Raw genomic sequence first — 18,664 nt, forward strand, 5'->3', positions numbered from 1 at the left:
TGGAACTCCTGGTCACAGTGCACTTTTGCAAGTGCATTGACTTCTCGACGTCTCTTGAAGTTGTGCTTGGGCTGACTTGTAGCTGCCACCTCAAGCACACAATCCACCGAAGATTGTTGGCCTAGTCACCCCGAGTGATCCGTTACCTGCCATTTTGTGTTTCGTCTTGAGGTCCCTTCGCGATCCCTTGTCCGTTGACTGGTGGGTCCCTGAGGGGGTAACTTTGAATTTCCTTGGGCTTCCCTGGTTGCTCCAGGTGTGCCATGACTCCCTACCAAGTGGTGAGTCCCACAGAGCTTGCTGGTCTGCACCGAAGCATTTTTCTCGTTTCTGCGTGGCTTGCTGTTGCCAAGGCTGGTTGTGTCCAATCCGGGCACCGATGCTGCAGCACTCAACATCCTTTGTGGGACAGCTCGAATCCAGCTCCTGGTTGTCCTGGATGCCTCCTGGTCCTCGTGGCTGAAGAGTCAAGCTTCACCTTCTTCACCTGAAATCACCCAACATCGGTGGGCATCTGCTTATCGCCTTCCTGGTCACTGGCTAGTGACCCCGACTCTGTCCCCTCTGCTTTCAGGTTCTTCTCATCTTCGATCCAGGCTTGGATCTCTTTGGACACTTCGCATCTTCCCGGCAGCAGCACTTCTTCGCCAGCTCCCATTGAAATCGACAACGCAACCTGACACCATTTTACACCTGTGCACCCGGCTTCCCTGGGTGAGGTACCAAGAGTACTCTGGTGCTTTTGTGGGTGTTGACCCTAGAACTTCCTAAGTCCCAAAGGGTTTGGTCCTGACTTACTTCTAAGTGTCCCTAATCTTTAAAAATCTAACCGCGACTTTCCCCATAGAAGCTAATGGGAGCTCGCGGCTGTGTTCACACACTGCACACGGCCCCGGGGGTCCCCTGTGTCACTACCTTGGGTGGTTCCTTGGGGTCCTAGTGATTCTACAGGCTCTAGGCCTTGTGTCTAGTTAAGTCGTGGTTCTTATACCATTATTTTAGTATATGGTTTGGCTCGCCCCTAGGGACTGACGTGTATTTGTGCTATTTTACTGTATTATTTGAAGTGTAACTTATGTGTTTTGACCTCTAGTCTCATAAAAAGACTATGAGGGTGTGTTTAGTAATAAATACATATATTTTATATGTACCTGGTGTGGATGTCTTTCATTTAGGCACTCAAGAGATTATAGACTGGTAAAACAAGCTGCTTTACATTCTTTCAAGACGTAGCCAGAAGGAATCTACGACGTTATTCCGCCGCCTTTTTCCCCGCTTGGAATCACAACGCAGTTGTTACAACGACCGCGTTGTGATTCCGCATACCATTACTCCGCAAGTCAGAAGAACGACTTGCGGAGGGGGGGCGCTGGATGTTGGAATACTACAATTTACTATTCCAACTCCAGTATGTGTGAACACTAGGGAAGGTGTTGGATTTTAAAACCAACACCCCCCTCCCCTTCCGCAAGTCGTTCTTCCGACTTGCGGAGTAATGGTATGTGGAATCACAACGCAGTAGTTGTAACAACCGCGTTGTGATTCCAAGCGGGGAAAAAGTTTTGGGGTAAACGTTGTTTGCCAGCCAGAAGGCTGCTCTCCATAGCTACCACTAGGATAGCTTTCAATAAAGGTTGTCTTTAACCTATAACCAATAAGGGGTTGTTTCGACTGGTACAGGGTGCCCACTATAACTGGTGGACAGCATATACCAGGCCAACGTCTCACATTGGTGTGCAGCGTGTGGGATTCCAGCTTGCTATTGTTTTACCAGATAATCTCAATTGAGTGACTAACTGAAAACCACTAAAGGTTCCCTAGGTACATATAATACAAGCTTTAGAATACAGTAAGTTCTACTGAACTTAGAGTTGTGTGTTAAGGGCTTAGCACACCCTTTCTACAACTTAAGAGAGTTTAGTGGGCCACACTAGAGTAGGTAGTGCAATACACCACACCTCACTAGTAATGTCTTCAAGGCCAGGAACCAGTGAGTCCCTGCCAGAAGCCAATGGGCTTCTAGTTTCCAAGTATGATAACCTCCCATTCATGGAACTAAGAGCATTATGCACAGCTAGGAAACTGAGGACAGGCAAAAGTCCAACCACCCAGCACCTCATAGCTGGATGGTCTCAGCAGATCTATACGATCTGAAGGGGTAGGCAGAGTGGGTGGGACAGCACCAGAGGAAGGGCTTAGGGGTTGGCTCCCCATGATCTGACCTCTAATGCTGGCCAGGCATATGACAATGATCTGGACCTGGAAAATCCAATTCCCCTAGGTGATGGAGAGGACCACAATAGACCCCTCTTTGTCCCTCCTGGAAGAGTTGGTAGTGGGCCTAGAAAGTCACGATCTCCCTCAGTGGAGTCTAACCATTCTGGCTCATCCATAGGGACCTCTATTTCCTCTCACAGGAGGGAAACCTCTCAGGAGAGGAGGGAGAGACTGCTTAAGTATGAGGAAGCTCACCTGGAAATCAGAAAGAGGCAGGTAGCCCTAGATAAGGAGGCCCTCGAGCTCTACAGAGCTAGAAAAAAGTTGGGACTAGAGTCCCATGGTGGCAGCAACATTCCTAGAGCTAGGGAGAGGTCTTATGACCATAGAAACCTGAATAAGATTGTCCCTCCCTACCAGAGTGGGAATGATATCCACAAATGTTATAACTGTACTGAAAGGGCCTGTAAAGTTCAAAGGGTCCTCCAGGAGTGGTGGGCAGCAATCTTATGGTTCTCCTTTGCAGACAAAGGCAGAGATAAGCTCCTCACTGTTAGAGAGGAGGAGGCAAATGATTACAACAGTCTGAAGAATGCCTTGATTGATGGGTTTGGCCTAACCACTGAGCAATACAAGTTAAAGTTCAGGGATACCCAAATGGCACAGAATCAAGACTGGGTAGACATTGTAGATTGTGCTAATAAGGCTCTGGAAGGTTGGTTACTTGGCAGCAAAGTGCATGACTTTCAATGATTGTACAATTTGATTATGAGGGAGCAGATCCTTAATAATTGTCAGAATCAGCTGTTGCACCAGTATCTGGTGGACTCAGATATGACCTCTTCCTAAGAATTGGGAAAGAAGGCAGACAAGTGGGTCAGAACCAGGGTACGGCAGAAGGTACAGAACCAAGGGGCATATCAACAAGGGCTTAATCTCTGCTTTTTTGGCTTTAAAAGCCAAAAAAGCAGAGATTAAACTAGCACCCTATCAACAACAGGGTGCTAACATGCAAATTCGCATGTTAGCACCCTTTTACTCTACGCTTCCCCTTGCATCTCTAATGAGATGCAAAGGGGGCGTTCCAGAGTAAAATAATAGGAGAAATGTCGCTAAGCGACATTTCTCCTATTATCAAGAATATCGCTAACCCTGTTAGAGACAAAAAAAGCAGCGCTAACCGCGGTTAACGCTGCTTTTTTACGTCTGGTATTTTTCTGACTTAGCCATGATATCCTATGGAAGGAGGATATCATGGCTAAGTTTATCTGTCCCTATCAACAAGCTAACGTGAGATTATCGCTGGGTTTCCAGCGATAATCTCACGTTAGCCACTTAGCATGAGGATTTTTATCGCTATTGAGATAAGCGTTGCTAATAGCACGCTATCTCAGCGATAAAAATCAACGCTAGCCGGCGATAATTATCCTAGCGCTAAGTGCGCTTAGCGATAATTATCGACGGTTGTTGTTGATATGCCCCCAAGGTGGTGAACCCAAGAAGCAAGATCCTAAAAACTCTGCAAGGGTGGGGAAAAGGGGAAAGACCAGAAGTCTTCACAAGGCCCCCCAAAATCTTCTTCAGGTGGGGATTCACAGTCTAACAAGGGAAAAGGCCAAAAGAAACCATGGTGCAAAATCTGTAAGCAGAAAACTCACTGGACCCGTGACTGCACCAAGTCCAAAGAATCTACTCCAGCCACCATTGCCTCTAAGACAACTGTTCCCCCTAGTACAGCTACAATTGGTGGTGGTAATGTCCAGAATAAGGGTGTAGTAGGGTTGACCCTGGGTTCTGAGATGGACTCTGGCCTAGTCAGAGTTCCAATTCACGCTGTTCTAGTCTGTGATGGGGGCCTAGATATGTCCCCCTTTGTGAGTCCCAGTAATCTGGGCAAATACAGACATCAGCCTCTAATAAATGGAAAAGAGGCTTTGGCATTCAGGGACACAGGAGCAAGTGTCACAATGGTGACAAAAGATCTTGTGGATCCTGGGCATATTATACTTGGTGAAATGTACCAAGTGACCAATGCTAGCAATGTCAGAACAGACCATTCTCTGGCAGTTGTTAACTTCTCCTGGGGAGGGGTAACTGTCATTAAGAAGTTGGTGGTAAGTGCAGACCTACCAGTACAGTGATTGCTTGGCAATGTTCTAGAATCTTCAGCGTGGGCTGAAGTGGAGCTCAAGGCACATGCAGAAATGTTAGGGATCCCTGCTCATGTCTTTGCTGTGACTAGGTTCACAGGCCAAAATGTCTAACACTGGACAGGCCCTGGATTCTGGAATAATGGACCAGGTGCCTCCCAAGAGGAGGGGCAGTAGGGTTAAAGCAGTGCCTTCTTACCTGACTCTACCTGACTCAGAATGCAGATCAGTCTCCTCAGGGAGATGATCTTGAGCCTGAAGAAGGAACTGTACCAGAGGAGCTTGAATCCGGCAAGGTGAAGTTCTTGGGGACAGGGGGCCCTTCCAGGTCTGATCTGAGGCAGGAGCAGAACACCTGCCCCTCTATTGAACCCCTCAGAAAGCTAACTGCTGATGAGGCTGCTGGGAATGCTAGTGGCACCCATAAAATATGTTGTGATGATGGACTCCTTTACTCAGAGAGTAGAGACCCCAAGCCTGGTGCATCCAGGAGGTTGGTTATACCATTGAGGTTTAGGGGCTTCCTATTGACACTAGCTCATGATATTTCCCTAGCAGGACACCTGGGCCAGAACAAGACTTGGGACAGAATTGTCCCTAACTTTCACTGGCCATACATGTCTGAAGACACTAAGGAGTTTTGTCGCCCCTGTGTGACCTGCCAAGCCAGTGGCAAGGCAGGTGGAACCACAAAGGCCCCCCTGATACCACTACCTGTGGTGGGGGTTCCCTTTGAGAGGGTTGGGATTGACATTGTTGGTCCCATGGATCCTCACACAGCATCTGGGCACAGGTTTATACTGGTGGTGGTACACCATGCCACCAGGTACCCAGAAGCCATTCCCCTAAGGACCACTACAGCACCTGTGGTGGCAAGAGCTCTCTTGGGTGTATTCTCAAGAGTATGCTTTCCTAAGGAGGTAGTATGTGACAGGGGTGCAATCTTCATGTCTAGTTACTTGACTGCTATGTGGAAGGAGTGTAGAGTGAACTACAAGTTCCCCACACCCTACCACCCACAATGCAATGGTTTAGTTGAAAGCTTCAGCAAAACCTTAAAGGGCATGATCAACGGTCTCCCAGAGAAGCTTAGGCGCAGATGGGACATCCTTTTGCCCTGCCTTTTGTTTTCCTACAAGGAGGGGCCACAAAAGGGGTTGGTTACAGCCCTTTTGAACTTTTGTTTGGCCATCCTGTCAGGGGTCCTTTTTGTCTGGTGAAGGAGGGATGGGAGTTACCTCTCAAACCCCCTAAACAGGACATAGTGGACTATGTACTTGGTCTCCGCTCCCGGATGGCTGATTACATCAAAAAGGCAACCAAAAACCGTGAGGCTAGCCAGGAATTACAAAACTCCTGGCATGACCAAAAGGCTGTACTGACTGTTTATCAGCCAGGAAAGAAAGTGTGGGTATTGGCCCCAGCAGCCCTCCAGGACAAATTGAGTGGCCCCCATACAATTGTTGAACAGAAAGGGGAGGTAGACCTTGGAACCCCTAGGAGTCCCCACAGGGTACTTCATGTCAACAGACTTAAACCATATGTTGACAGGGCAGACATGGGCTTGCTCATGGCTCCTGATGAAGGACAGGAGGAAGAGAGTGACCCACTCCCTGACTTGCTTTCTAAGAACCCTGATGATGGGTCAGTTGATGGTGTAGCCTTGGCAGGCAGCCTTACTGCCAAGCAGCAAACTGACTGCAGAAAGCTTCTCAGCCAGTTCAGACATATGTTTTCTCTGACTCCAAGTCAGACTACCTGGTGCACTCATGAAGTGGACACTGGGGACAGTCTGCCTGTGAAGAATAAGATCTACAGGCAACCTGACCATGTCAGGGACTGTATAAGAACAGAAGTCCAAAAGATGTTGGATTTGGGAGTTATTGAACCCTCAGACAGCCCTTGGGCTAGTCCAGTAGTCCTGGTACCTAAACCTCACACCAAAGATGGCAAGAGAGAGATGAGGTTTGTGTGGATTACAGGGGTCTCAATTCAGCCTGGGCAAAGCACTACGCTACGCTCGCGTAGTTTGCGAAGTTCGCGCTACTTCGCACTACACGAATTGCACGTAGCACAGTGCGAACACGCGTAGCGTAGTGTTGCGTAGTGCTGCGGTCATTTTTTGCTTGCTCGCGGTTCTCAACGTCAAGTTGGCGACCGCGAGCAAGCAAAATGACATCCCGGCGAGACTTTTTCCTTGTTCGCGATCAGCAACATCAAGTTGGCGATCGCGAGCATGGAAAATAAACCTCCCGGCGAGATTCCCAACGCGAGGAGGTCAGGTTTCTCATTGCGAGTGGTCACGTATGCTCGCGACCGCTCGCGATGAGAAACTACCAGTTCACGTTGAGAAAGCTGCCACTCGAGTAAAAATCTACTCGAGCAGCAGAAAACTACAGCTCGCACTGTGCAAGATGCCATTTTCAATGATTGCACAGTGCCGGTTGCTTGTCCGCACTGTGCAATCATTGAAAACGACATCTGGCACAGTGCGAACAAGGTACTACGCAGTTCGCGAAGAGCTACGCGTAGCTCGCGTAGTGCGAAGTGAACTTTGCGTAGCTTCGCGAAGTGCTACTTCGCGAACTACGCCCAGGGTTAGTCTCAATGCAGTCACTAGGACAGATGCCCATCCCATCCCCAGGGCAGATGAGCTAATAGATTCTTTGGCTTCAGCTACATTTCTAAGCACATTTGGCTGCTGGCAGATCAGACTAGCTGATGATGCAAAGCCAAAGACAGCATTTTCTACCCCTAGTGGGCACTATCAATTTGTGGTAAAACCCTTTGGTTTGAAGAATGCACCTGCCGCTTTCCAAAGGTTGGTGAATCAAGTCCTTACAGGCCTGGAAGACTATAGTGCAGCATATCTAGATGATATTGCTGTCTTTATCTCCACCTGAGAGGATCACCTGGTCCACCTGAGAAATGTTTTGGAGGCCCTGCGAAGATAAGGCCTAACTATCAAGGCTACTAAGTGCCAGATAGGGCAGAGTCCGGTTGTGTACCTGGGCCACCTTGTAGGTGGAGGCCAGGTTCAACCATTGCAGAGCAAAATCCAGACCATAATGGACTGGGTTGCTCCAACTACCCAGACTCAGGTGAGAGCTTTCTTAGGCCAGACTGGGTACTACAGAAGATTTGTCAAGGGGTATAGATCACTAGTGACGCCCCTGAATGACAACCTCTAAGAAAATGCCCAAAAAGTTTCATTGGACAGTTAGCTGTCAAAAGGCATTTGATGACCTGAAGCAGGCCATGTGCACTGCTCCCATTCTACAAAGTCCTGACTACTCCAAAACATTCATTGTCCAAACAGATTCATCTGAGTTGGGGGTAAGGGTTGTACTGTCACAGTTGAACGATGAAGGTCAGGATCAACCAGTAGCTTTCATAAGCAGAAGGTTGACCCCCAGAGAGAAACGTTGGTCAGCCATTGAGAGGGAGGCCTTTGCTGTGGTTTGGGCTCTGAAGAAGTTGAGGCCATACGTGTTTGGTACTCACTTCATTGTTCAGACAGACCATAAGCCCCTCTTATGGCTAAAACAGATAAAGGGTGAAAACCCCAAACTTCTCAGGTAGTCCATTTCCCTACAGGAGATGGACTATACAGTGGAACATAGACCTGGGAGTAACCATGCCAATGCAGATGGACTCTCCAGATATTTCCACTTAGAACATGAAGACTCAACTGGTCAAGGTTAGTTTAATGTCCCTGTGTTTTTGGGGGGGGGTTGTGTAGGAGAGTAGGATCTGCTTCACTTGTTTACCCCCACTTTTTCCTGGTGTTTCACTGTTTTTTTTACTTTAGTCTGGCTGGGACCCTGCTATTCAGGGCCCCAGCCTACCTGCTTCCTCTCTAAATTGATTGCATGTACTTTGGGTACACCACAGATTGGATCCTGAGGTACCCTTATGAGTCCCTAGTATATGGTACACTAAGTACCCAGGGTATAGGTACCCCAGGAGCCTACCAGGGGTTGAAGCATGTATTATGCCACCCATGGAAAGCCACCCAAAATGACACCTCAGGTCTGCTTCTGCAGCCTGGGTAAGGTGGTGCATGCACCCCTTACTGTGATATAGGTTACGTGTATAACTACATATATACACACATGTAAAACTATAAGTCACTCCTATGGCAGGCCTTATCAATCCTGAAGGCATAGTGCTTGGTTCTTATGTGAGAGGGTGCCTCTGCATGAGTAGAGCCCCTCTGCAGCGTCCAGAGTCCATTCTCTGATGCTGTTTGTAGTGCAGCCTGACCATATACTCTAAAGTGCATAATAACCTCGCGGTAAATGCTAACCTTGGGATGGCTGCACAGAAACATGTTGTGTTTGGTGTCAAACACTTTGGAATCCTACCCCCCCGCCACTTCTGGTGGCGAGGGTAGAATTCCACCCTTCTATAGGGAGAGACATGTACCCACTGGTATACCCGGTAGAAATCTAATAGAGCCCTGGCATCACAAAATGGATGCTGCTGACCGAAACTCCGGCAGGGGAGGCCTGGACAATAGGTTTTCTGTCTGGGAGGTGCTTTGAAGTCCTGCACTGGGGGCACATTTGGTGTCCCTCTGCATAGTCCAGCTCAAACCGGTCCAGGGGCTTCCAGCCCCTGCTCTGGAGCGAAACTGGACAAAGTAAATTGGTGTAGCCACCCCTCTTTCCAAACCCTCCCATAGGTGGGTCCCCAGAGCTAGTCCAACCCCTTCCTTAGGTATTAGTAAGCAACCTCTGTAACCAGAACTTTAGATATCCCTGGGCAAAACTCTGAGGCTTAATCCTGGAACTTCGATGCTCTACTCAAGACTAGAGGACTGAAGAACTCTTCCTTGGGGCCAAGGAGTGACTCCCCTGCTTGGCAGGCAACAACGAAGCAATTTGCCGGTCTGCATTTCCGAAGCTCCCACCTGACTCCGAAGTATTTGCAGCCCAGAAAGAGGATTTCCAGACATCTCAGAGGCCGACTTGAGTAACCAGCAAAGCTGAGACCCTCAGCCCTCGTGAGTAGCGTGGAACTGGAACTCCTGGTCACCGTGCACTTTTGCAAGTGCATCGACTTCTCTACGTCTCTTGAAGTCGTGCTTGGGATGACTTGTTGCCCCCTCCTCGAGCACAGAATCCACCGAAGATAGTCGGCCTTGTCACCCCGAGTGATCCGCGGCCCGCCATTTTGTGTTTCTGGGTCCATCGACTGGTGGGTCCCTGAGGGGGTAACTTTGAATTTCCTTGGGCTTCCTTGGTTGCTCCAGATGTGCTCTGACTCCCTACCCAGTGGTGAGTCCCACAGACCTTGCTGGTCTGCACCGAAGCATCTTTCTCGTTTCTGCGTGGGTTGCTGTTGCCTAGGCTGGTTGTGTCCAATCTGGGCACCAACACTGCAGCACTCAACATCCTTTGTGGAACAGCTCAAATCCAGCCTCTGGTCATCCTCAATGATTCCTGGTCCTCGTGGCTGAAGAGTAAAGCTTCACCTTCTTCACCTGAAATCACCAGACATCGGTGGGCATCTGCCTATCGCCTTCCTGGGCACTGGCTAGTTACCCAGACTCTGTCCCCTCTGCTTTCAGGTTCTTCTCATCTTCGATCCAGTCTTGGATCTCTTCGGACACTTCGCATCTTCCCAGCAGCAGCACTTCTTCGCCTGCTCCCATTGAAATCGACGACGCGACCCAACACCATTTGACTCCTGTGCACCCAGCTTCCCTAGGTGAGGTAACACGAGTACTCCGGTGCTCCCGTGGGTGTTGACCCTAGAACTTCCTAAGGCCCAAAGGGTTTGGTCCTGACTCACTTCTAAGTGTCCCTAATCTTTAAAAATCTAATCGCGACTTTCCCCATAGAAGCTAATGGGAGCTCGCGGCTGTGTTCACACACTGCACACGGCCCCCGTGGGTCCCCTGTGTCACTACCTTGGGTGGTTCCTTGGGGTCCCAGTGATTCTACAGGCTCTAGGCCTTGTGTCTAGTTAAGTTGTAGTTCTTATACCACTATTTTAGTATATGGTTTGGCTCGCCCCTAGGGCCTGATGTGTATTTGTGCTATTTTACTGTAATATTTGAAGTGTAACTTATGTGTTTTGACCTCTAGTCTCATAAAGAGACTAGGAGGGTGTGTTTAGTAATAAATACATATATTTTATATATATATATATATATATATATATATATGAAAATTAAGGTTTGCCTTTTTGCGGGAAGCACTCGCTGGAGACATAGCTCCAATAAGGAGCTGCTGACACCTCAAACATACGACAGTCACTTGCGACGCGTTTAGGGCCATCACCGCCATTCTTCCATGGCAAACTGTCGGTTGGTGGGTCAAAACACAAGCCTCCAGTACATCTCCAAATTTAAATACAAGTCACGCCCATGTGGGCCGGCAGAGTACAAACGCCGTGACAAAAGGATTGTGGGACTGGAAGTTTTATTTCAAAGTTAAATAATCCATGTGGATCTGTTTAAGCCAGGTGTCAGCAGCTCCTTATTGGAACTATGTCTCCAGCGAGTGCTTCCCGCAAAAAGAAAAACCTTAATTTTCATGTATTCCGGCCCGCCAGGTCGAGGGAGAGCACCACCGCGATACCCCTGCGGGTCCGGTGCTGTTTATTGGGACAGCTGATTCCGTGAGCTGGTGATTGCCTGGTAATGGGGAGCTGTGTTACACTCAAACATTGAACAAGAACTCATGTTTTAATTTGTTGGAATGGCTTAAACAGATCCACATGGATTATTTAACTTTGAAATAAAACTTCCAGTCCCACAATCCTTTTGTCACGGCGTTTGTACTCTGCCGGCCCACATGGGCGTGACTTGTATTTAAATTTGGGGATGTACTGGAGGCTTGTGGTTTGACCCACCAACCGACAGTTTGCCATGGAAGAAGGGCGGTGATGGCCCGAAACGCGTCGCAAGTGACTGTCGTATGTTTGAGGTGTCAGCAGCTCCTTATTGGAACTATGTCTCCAGCGAGTGCTTCCCGCAAAAAGGCAAACCTTAATTTTCATATATATATATATTTATATATACCTGGTGTGTATGTCTTTCATTTAGGCACTCAGAAGATTATAGACTGGTAAAAGGCCCTTTTGAAGGTCCCTTTTCATGCCCGAACTGCAAGTATCAAAGCATGCATTGTTGCAGTCCCACTCTACTTACTACTCTATCACCTGATTGCCTGAGCCCACCTGATTCTCCTCAGTTGCTCCATCACAGTTATTCACCTCCCATTGCGCAGCACCATGTATGGAACTGCATTTTAGCCAATTTAAGATCTTTGGTCAAACATTCCGCGGAGATATGGGACGTTCTAACTGATCAGAAGCCAGATATGGGTTTCATTACTGAAACCTGGCTTAAACCCTCCTCTACTCCAGCTATTGCTCTCGCTATACCCGAGGGCTATCGGATTCTCAGGCGGGATAGAATAAGCAAAACGGGTAGGGGTATAGCCTTAATTTATAAAGAGGAACTGACCGTTACTATCCTTGATCAGATGGGGACAGTAGCGTTTGAATGTATTGTTTTTAGATTGGATCTATCTGCGGTCTGTATTTGGAAAGGTGCTCTAGTCTATAGACCGCCTGGATCAATATCCAATTTCACTAGCCAATTGCTTGAATTTATATCTCCCTATCTAATCACCACGCGTAAATTTCTCTTGATTGGGGATTTCAACATCCACAGTGAAGATGCCTCCAATCAAGATGCCAGACTCTGCTTACAAAATCTAGCTGCTGGGGGCCTAAAGATCATTAACATTGCTCCCACTCACATTGCTGGTCACACTGTGGATCTCATCCTCACCAATTCTTCGGACATAAAATGTGGTGAAACTCTGCCACTTACCTGGTCTGATCATTTTATGATTAATTTCCAACTGTTGGGTCCAACTGAACATCCTCCGGCGACTATCAACAACTCTGGTACCCGCCAATACAGACCTTGGCACAAATTAACGGTCAACCATCTTTCCTCACTGTTTGCTGAGTGGGACGGGAACAGTATGCAGGGGGATGTGGATCAGCAGCTGGAACTATTTGATTCGACAGTTGTTAATTTTCTCGATAGAATAATTCCTCTTAAGCCTCTTAGATTCTCACCCAAAAGGTCTGCCACTGGCTGGTACACGCCTAGCTTACGGGTGGATAAAAGTGCCTGTAAAAAACTGGAACGGACTTGGCGTCGCTCACATAATGAGCAAGCTAAAATCTCTTACAAAGCTGCCATGGCAATCTATCATAAAAATGTTAAATTAGCCCGTAAAACTCATATTGCTGAAACTCTAGAACAGGCAGGTAATAATGCTAGGATGCTTTTTCAAGTGGAGAAGTGTGGCTCACTGGTTAGAGTAGGCAGACCTGGAAGCAGAGGTCAGCCCGGGACCAGGGTTCAATTCCTGGCTCGGCTGGGTCTTGAGTCCATAAATTGTCCATGGACTCGATAATTCTCGCTCCAGTTCATACTCGATTCATGGGTTCACACTCTGCGACTCTGGGCAATAGCTTGCTTAATCTCCACAACGGCCCCTCGCGGCGGGATGCCTGGCTTTCACCTTGTGGGTGCCCTGCTGGGTTATCTCACAGGGGTATACCAGGACGGGTTCCCTAAGCAAACGCTTAGAGACCGGTTGGTGATTTGCGCTATATAAATATCTGCACATTTACATTTACAAATAGTGCAGGATTTTACTAACCCCAAATCCTGTCAGACTACGGTTAGTTTTTCTCAGACACTATGTGATGATATCTCCTCTTTTTTTGTACAAAAAATTGAGAGAATCTATCAAAATATCATCCTCTCTAATACTCTTACTTCTATTCCCGTGGAGATTACTCCTCACCTCAATAGGGAAGGACCTTGTCTGACTACATTTCCTGCTATTACCATCTCAGAAGTACAAACCCTCTTGGAATCCACCAGATCCGGATCTCCCCTGGATACTATTCCTGCTAAAATCTCCTCAAGATTTGCGGCTCAGCTGGCGCCCCCTTTTTGCTCCATAATTAACACTTCTTTAAGATCTGCCTGTCTTCCTCAAACGTGGAATCACGCACAAATTCTGCCCATCCGCAAAAATGCCAACATCTCTCCCGAGGAAGTGTCAAATTATCGTCCGATCTCGCTGCTTCCTCTACAGAGCAAGATCATTGAGAAACACATCAATAAGCACTTATCTGCCTTCCTTGAGGCTTCTGGTGCATTGGACATCTCGCAGTCAGGCTTTCGAGCTAAGTATAGTACTGAGACTGCCTTGGTGGAGGTGACGGATAATATCAGAATGGCTCTGGATCAAGGTCAAGCGGCACTTCTGGTGCTGCTTGACCTTTCAGCAGCATTCGATACCATCTCCCACCAAGTTCTCTTGCATAGACTACTGGAGTGTGGCATCCGCGGATCTGCACTGAGCTGGCTGTCAGATTTTTTGTCCAACCGTACTCAGGCAGTGTCAATGGGTCCTTTTACATCTGCTCGTTTACAGGTTACCAGAGGCGTCCCGCAGGGCTCTTGTTTGAGCCCTACTTTATTTAACATCTATGTGACACCCCTGGCAATACTGATGAGGGACTTGGGGTTTAACCCCATCTCTTACGCAGATGACACTCAACTCCTCCACACTTTCGACAAAAGGAGACCAGATATACAATCCATCTTTTCTCGGGGTATGATGGCTATTGCCTCCTGGATGAAAACCAACTATCTCCAGTTAAACTCTGAAAAATCTGAGATTCTGCTGTTCGGAGGTGCTGACATCTGCTGGTCACCTAACTGGTGGCCGGAGGAGCTGGGTAAAGCCCCTGCACCCAAAGAGGTAGCTAAAAATCTGGGAATTAAGCTTGACAACAAACTCACTTTGCAGACCCATGTTAATACTATTGCTGGGTCGTGCTATCACACTCTAAGTTTACTTAGAAGAGTCTTTCCACTGCTTCCTGTATCCACCAGGAAGACCCTAATTCAGGCCTTGCTCATGAGCAAGATTGATTATTGCAATGCTCTTCTTCTCTCTGCTCATGCTGCCTCTTTGGATAAATTGCAGGTCATTCAAAATACAGCTGCTCGACTGGTTACGGATTCTCCGGCCAGAACCCCCTCTTTGCCTTTATTGCATGAATTACATTGGTTGCCAATTAAAAAAAGAGTGCAATTTAAAACAGGTTGCATGATTTTCAAGGCTCTAAATGAGCTGAGTCCCTGCTATCTAACAATGAAATTCAAGGCCTACAATCCTATATCCTCACTTAGATCAGGATCAAAAACTCTTCTCGCTGTTCCTAGAGTATATAAAGCCCGTTCTGGCGGCAGGGCTTTTTCGTACTTGGCTCCTTTGTTTTGGAAGAGCCTCCCCCATTATCTTCGGATGAAAATGTCCCTCCTCTGTTTTAGAAAGCTGATGAAAACATACCTCTTCTAGCTCAAGATAGTCTGTTGTCGCAAGCGCAGAGATACCCTTAGGGGTGATTCAGCGCTATATAAAATTATAAATAAATAAATAAAATAAATAAATAAAACAAGCTACTTTACATTCCTTCAAGACTTAGCCTGAAGGCTGCTCTCCATAGCTACCACTAGGATAACTTTCAATAAAGGTTGTCTTTAACCTATATCCAATAAGGGATTGTTTGGACTGGTACAGGGTGCCCACTATAACTAGTGGACAGCATATACCAGGCCAACTTCTCACAATAAGCACGACTGGGCTACTCAGATTCTACTGTTGAGTACGTGCGCCATGTATATACCACGTTGGGCGCCATTTAGTGTAGTTCCAATAGTAACTTTTCATGCAGGACCTACGCTGTTTACAGATAACATATACCGTGGGTCTGGTGGCAGATTGACTCCGTACACCCCACCACATCTGTTAGCCCATGTTTTGCATTCGCTAGCGCGCAGTGCCACTAGAATCTCCTGTTATCAGAGAGATGAGCTTTTGGCAACCTCAGAACACAATAACCCCAGGCTCGTGGAAACAATATACTACTTTTCACCCAGTCACTTGTGCATGCTTGTTTTGCTCAGAGATCTACATAGAAGAAACAGTCGGGCGTGTTTACGATAAGAATTTATTGTACCGTTGTTCTTCTCATGTAAAATAAGTGCGCTGCTACAACTGTAGCAGAGATATAGAACCAGCAGTACAGTGAATAAAAAGGAATAGTATTGTTCTACCATTTTGCAATAGTAACGAACACATACATGATTATAAAATACCTTTATAAAATAAAGCGTGTACTCCTAAGATGCCTGACTAGATGTACCTAAGTGTACCTAGCATGTAATTAGGTGCGAATGAGCCTAAGCCTAAGATCCTAAGATCTAAGAGTCTATGAGCCAAGAATCCTGCTAGGATTTAATCGAACCCCCATACCTGAATAGTGAGAGTGTGGACTTCGTCCTGGACTTGAGTTGGACACCCCGCAAGGGATCGTCAGACCACTGTCAGCTGAAGCGATGGCATGCCGGAGCTGCAGCATCTCTGTTCAGTGTGTCGGCCTTGAAGTCCCCTGCCTTCTGATAGCAAGAGGTGCTGTATTTATACAGTCTATGTACGTGTGTTACCCATTGTTCAGTATGAGGATGACGTTGGAGATTAAACCTTGTGCGTCGATGGGAGATATGAATTATACCTCCTGGAGAGTGTACTCATCAATTATTCAAATGTGCAAGGATGACGTCTTAGCAATATTGATTGGGGAAAACCCACCCTCGGCATGGAACTAGGTGAAAGGTTTAGTCCCTAAAAGGCTCCAGTCGTTATAAGGCGTGACATCCCTATAAGGCATTCTATCCTTATTTGGAGTTAAGTCCTTATAAGGCTTGTTCATGTGAAATGACGGGAGATGATGTAGGGAAAGTGAACTATGTTCTCTGGACATATATCAGGGTACCGATATGAAATATAACAATAAATGGAGAACACCCCAAGGATGTACCCAAAACAAGCCCAGGAACAAGAATAGCCCTAAGTGCATGTGACAGACACACAAGTAATGCACAGTATACTGGCAACACACATCTGAATGAATCACATCACACTAACAAAACACACACACTGACATACAAATAGAACATCACACACAGAGCATCTGTGAGCTGCAAGAGACAACACAGGCCAAACACTGCACACATCCACATCAAACACACCTCAGATGCACATGCCAATACATCACATTGCAAACACAGCAGGACATCAGGGGGTGCACACCAGGTAAGGACAAGGCAACATACACTTACAGCACTGCATGCACTACAAGCAGTGTGTGCACACCAAACATACCAGTTCCACACAGATATGAGTGACACACCATAAACCTCCACAACACTAATCAGCACAGCACACAGACAACATCACACTTAAGAGGGGAAGCAGTACCTCAGCAAACACACATACAGCTAACCCAACACCCACAGATGCACAAGTCTGGGACCCCCAGGTGACAACAACATGACCAGAGGACTGTGCAGCACAAACAGTTGAACTGCATATGATCAACCATGGCTGCAAAACAAGACAAGAAAATCACATCTAACCAATTGGGAAACTATCCTGAGTGGCACATTGGTCCTGTGCACAGATCAACACCACAAAGCATAGTGTAACAAATGAAGTGATGGGGAGGCACACACACTACCAACCCAAGGGGACAGCTGACATGAGAGTGAAGTGGTGTGTATGTCAGTAGTGGACAGGTGAGGAGTGCATCATACAAAAATAGATGAAGTGCAGACTCACAATGGGTAGGCAGCAGAGGCACAGATAGGGGATGGTATGACTCCACACCCCACATGCCATACTGGAGCCAAAAAAGCCCCAACTGACAGCAATGCATGAGAAAACACACCCACAATGTCAGTGTGGCTGAGCAGGGCTGCACAGTGAGTACAAACAGTATCAAGACACATGGCTGATCAACAAAACACAACACTGACTTGCCAGTCACACACTCTGCATACTTACAATTGCCACCAACAAGTAGGTGTCCCCCAGAAGTGCAAGGACACACCAACACACTGCACAGTGCACAGCCTACAACTCCCACATGTGCACACAATCACAAGCAAAGGGCTGACCAATCCACATAACAGGCACTCAACTCCTGGGCGGCACATGAGTGCAGATGACATTGCAGGGGCACACACACATCAATACCACTGCAAAGTCACCCCCTTCACACTGCACACTTCTTGACCATCCAAGTGCACACATTGAAATTCACTCATGTGACTAGGATGACTGGCCATCACCAGATGAGCATACACCAACACTGTTGGTCACACATCAAGAAAGATCACACAGACCCTGTTCAGCCAGCATGCAATACTGTGGATAGAATCCCACTCTGTGCTGGCACTGCATACAAACATGACATGTGTACAATATACCCACCTGACTAAACTGAATATGGTAACAGTAGCTCATCACAAACCAACATCCTTGCACCCCCAAGCCTCAGAGTGAGTAAGAACTGAAGTGCCTGTCACCTCTGTAAAACCCTGAAAAAATGAAACAAGCCTTTGGCAATGTTGAAGTGGCATATAGAGCATGTGTCACAGTTAACCATAACCACACAGAAAACCCTTTATTTAGCAAGGACACTGACAAGGCAGACAACAGGAGTAACTGTCTTTATTCACATATTACACAGATAGGCACCAAAAGTACACAAGAGCAAGATCAGTGGCCAGTACAAAGTGCAGAGTAGTTACATGAGATCCTGCACAGTGAAGGGGCAAACAGCGGTGAATATCAAGGCCAGTGGCCAGTACAAAGTGCAGATGAGGTACATGAGATCCTGCACAGGGAAGGGGCAAACAGCAGTGAACATCAAGGCCAGTGGCCAGTCCAAGGTGCAGAGTAGCTACATGAGATCCTGCACAGGGAAGGGGCAAACAGCAGTGAACATCAAGCAGTCCAAGGTGCAGAGTAGTTATGAGATCCTGCACAGGGAAGGGGCAAACAGCAGTGAACATCAAGGCCAGTGGCTTGTACAAAGTGCAGATGAGGTACATGAGATCCTCTACAGGGAAGGGGCAAACAGCAGTGAACATCAAGGCCAGTGACCAGTCCAAGGTGCAGAGTAGTTACATGAGATCCTGCACAGGAAAGGGGCAAACAGCAGTGAACATAAAGGCCAGTGGCCAGTACAAAGTGCAGATGAGGTACATGAGATCCTGCACAGGGAAGGGGCAAACAGCAGTGAACATCAAGGCCAGTGGCCAGTACAAAGTGCAGATGAGGTACATGAGATCCTGCACAGGGAAGGGGCAAACAGCAGTGAATATCAAGGCC

Source organism: Triturus cristatus, chromosome 6 (genome assembly GCF_964204655.1).
Source record: "Triturus cristatus chromosome 6, aTriCri1.1, whole genome shotgun sequence".
Taxonomy (NCBI): Eukaryota; Metazoa; Chordata; class Amphibia; order Caudata; family Salamandridae; genus Triturus; species Triturus cristatus.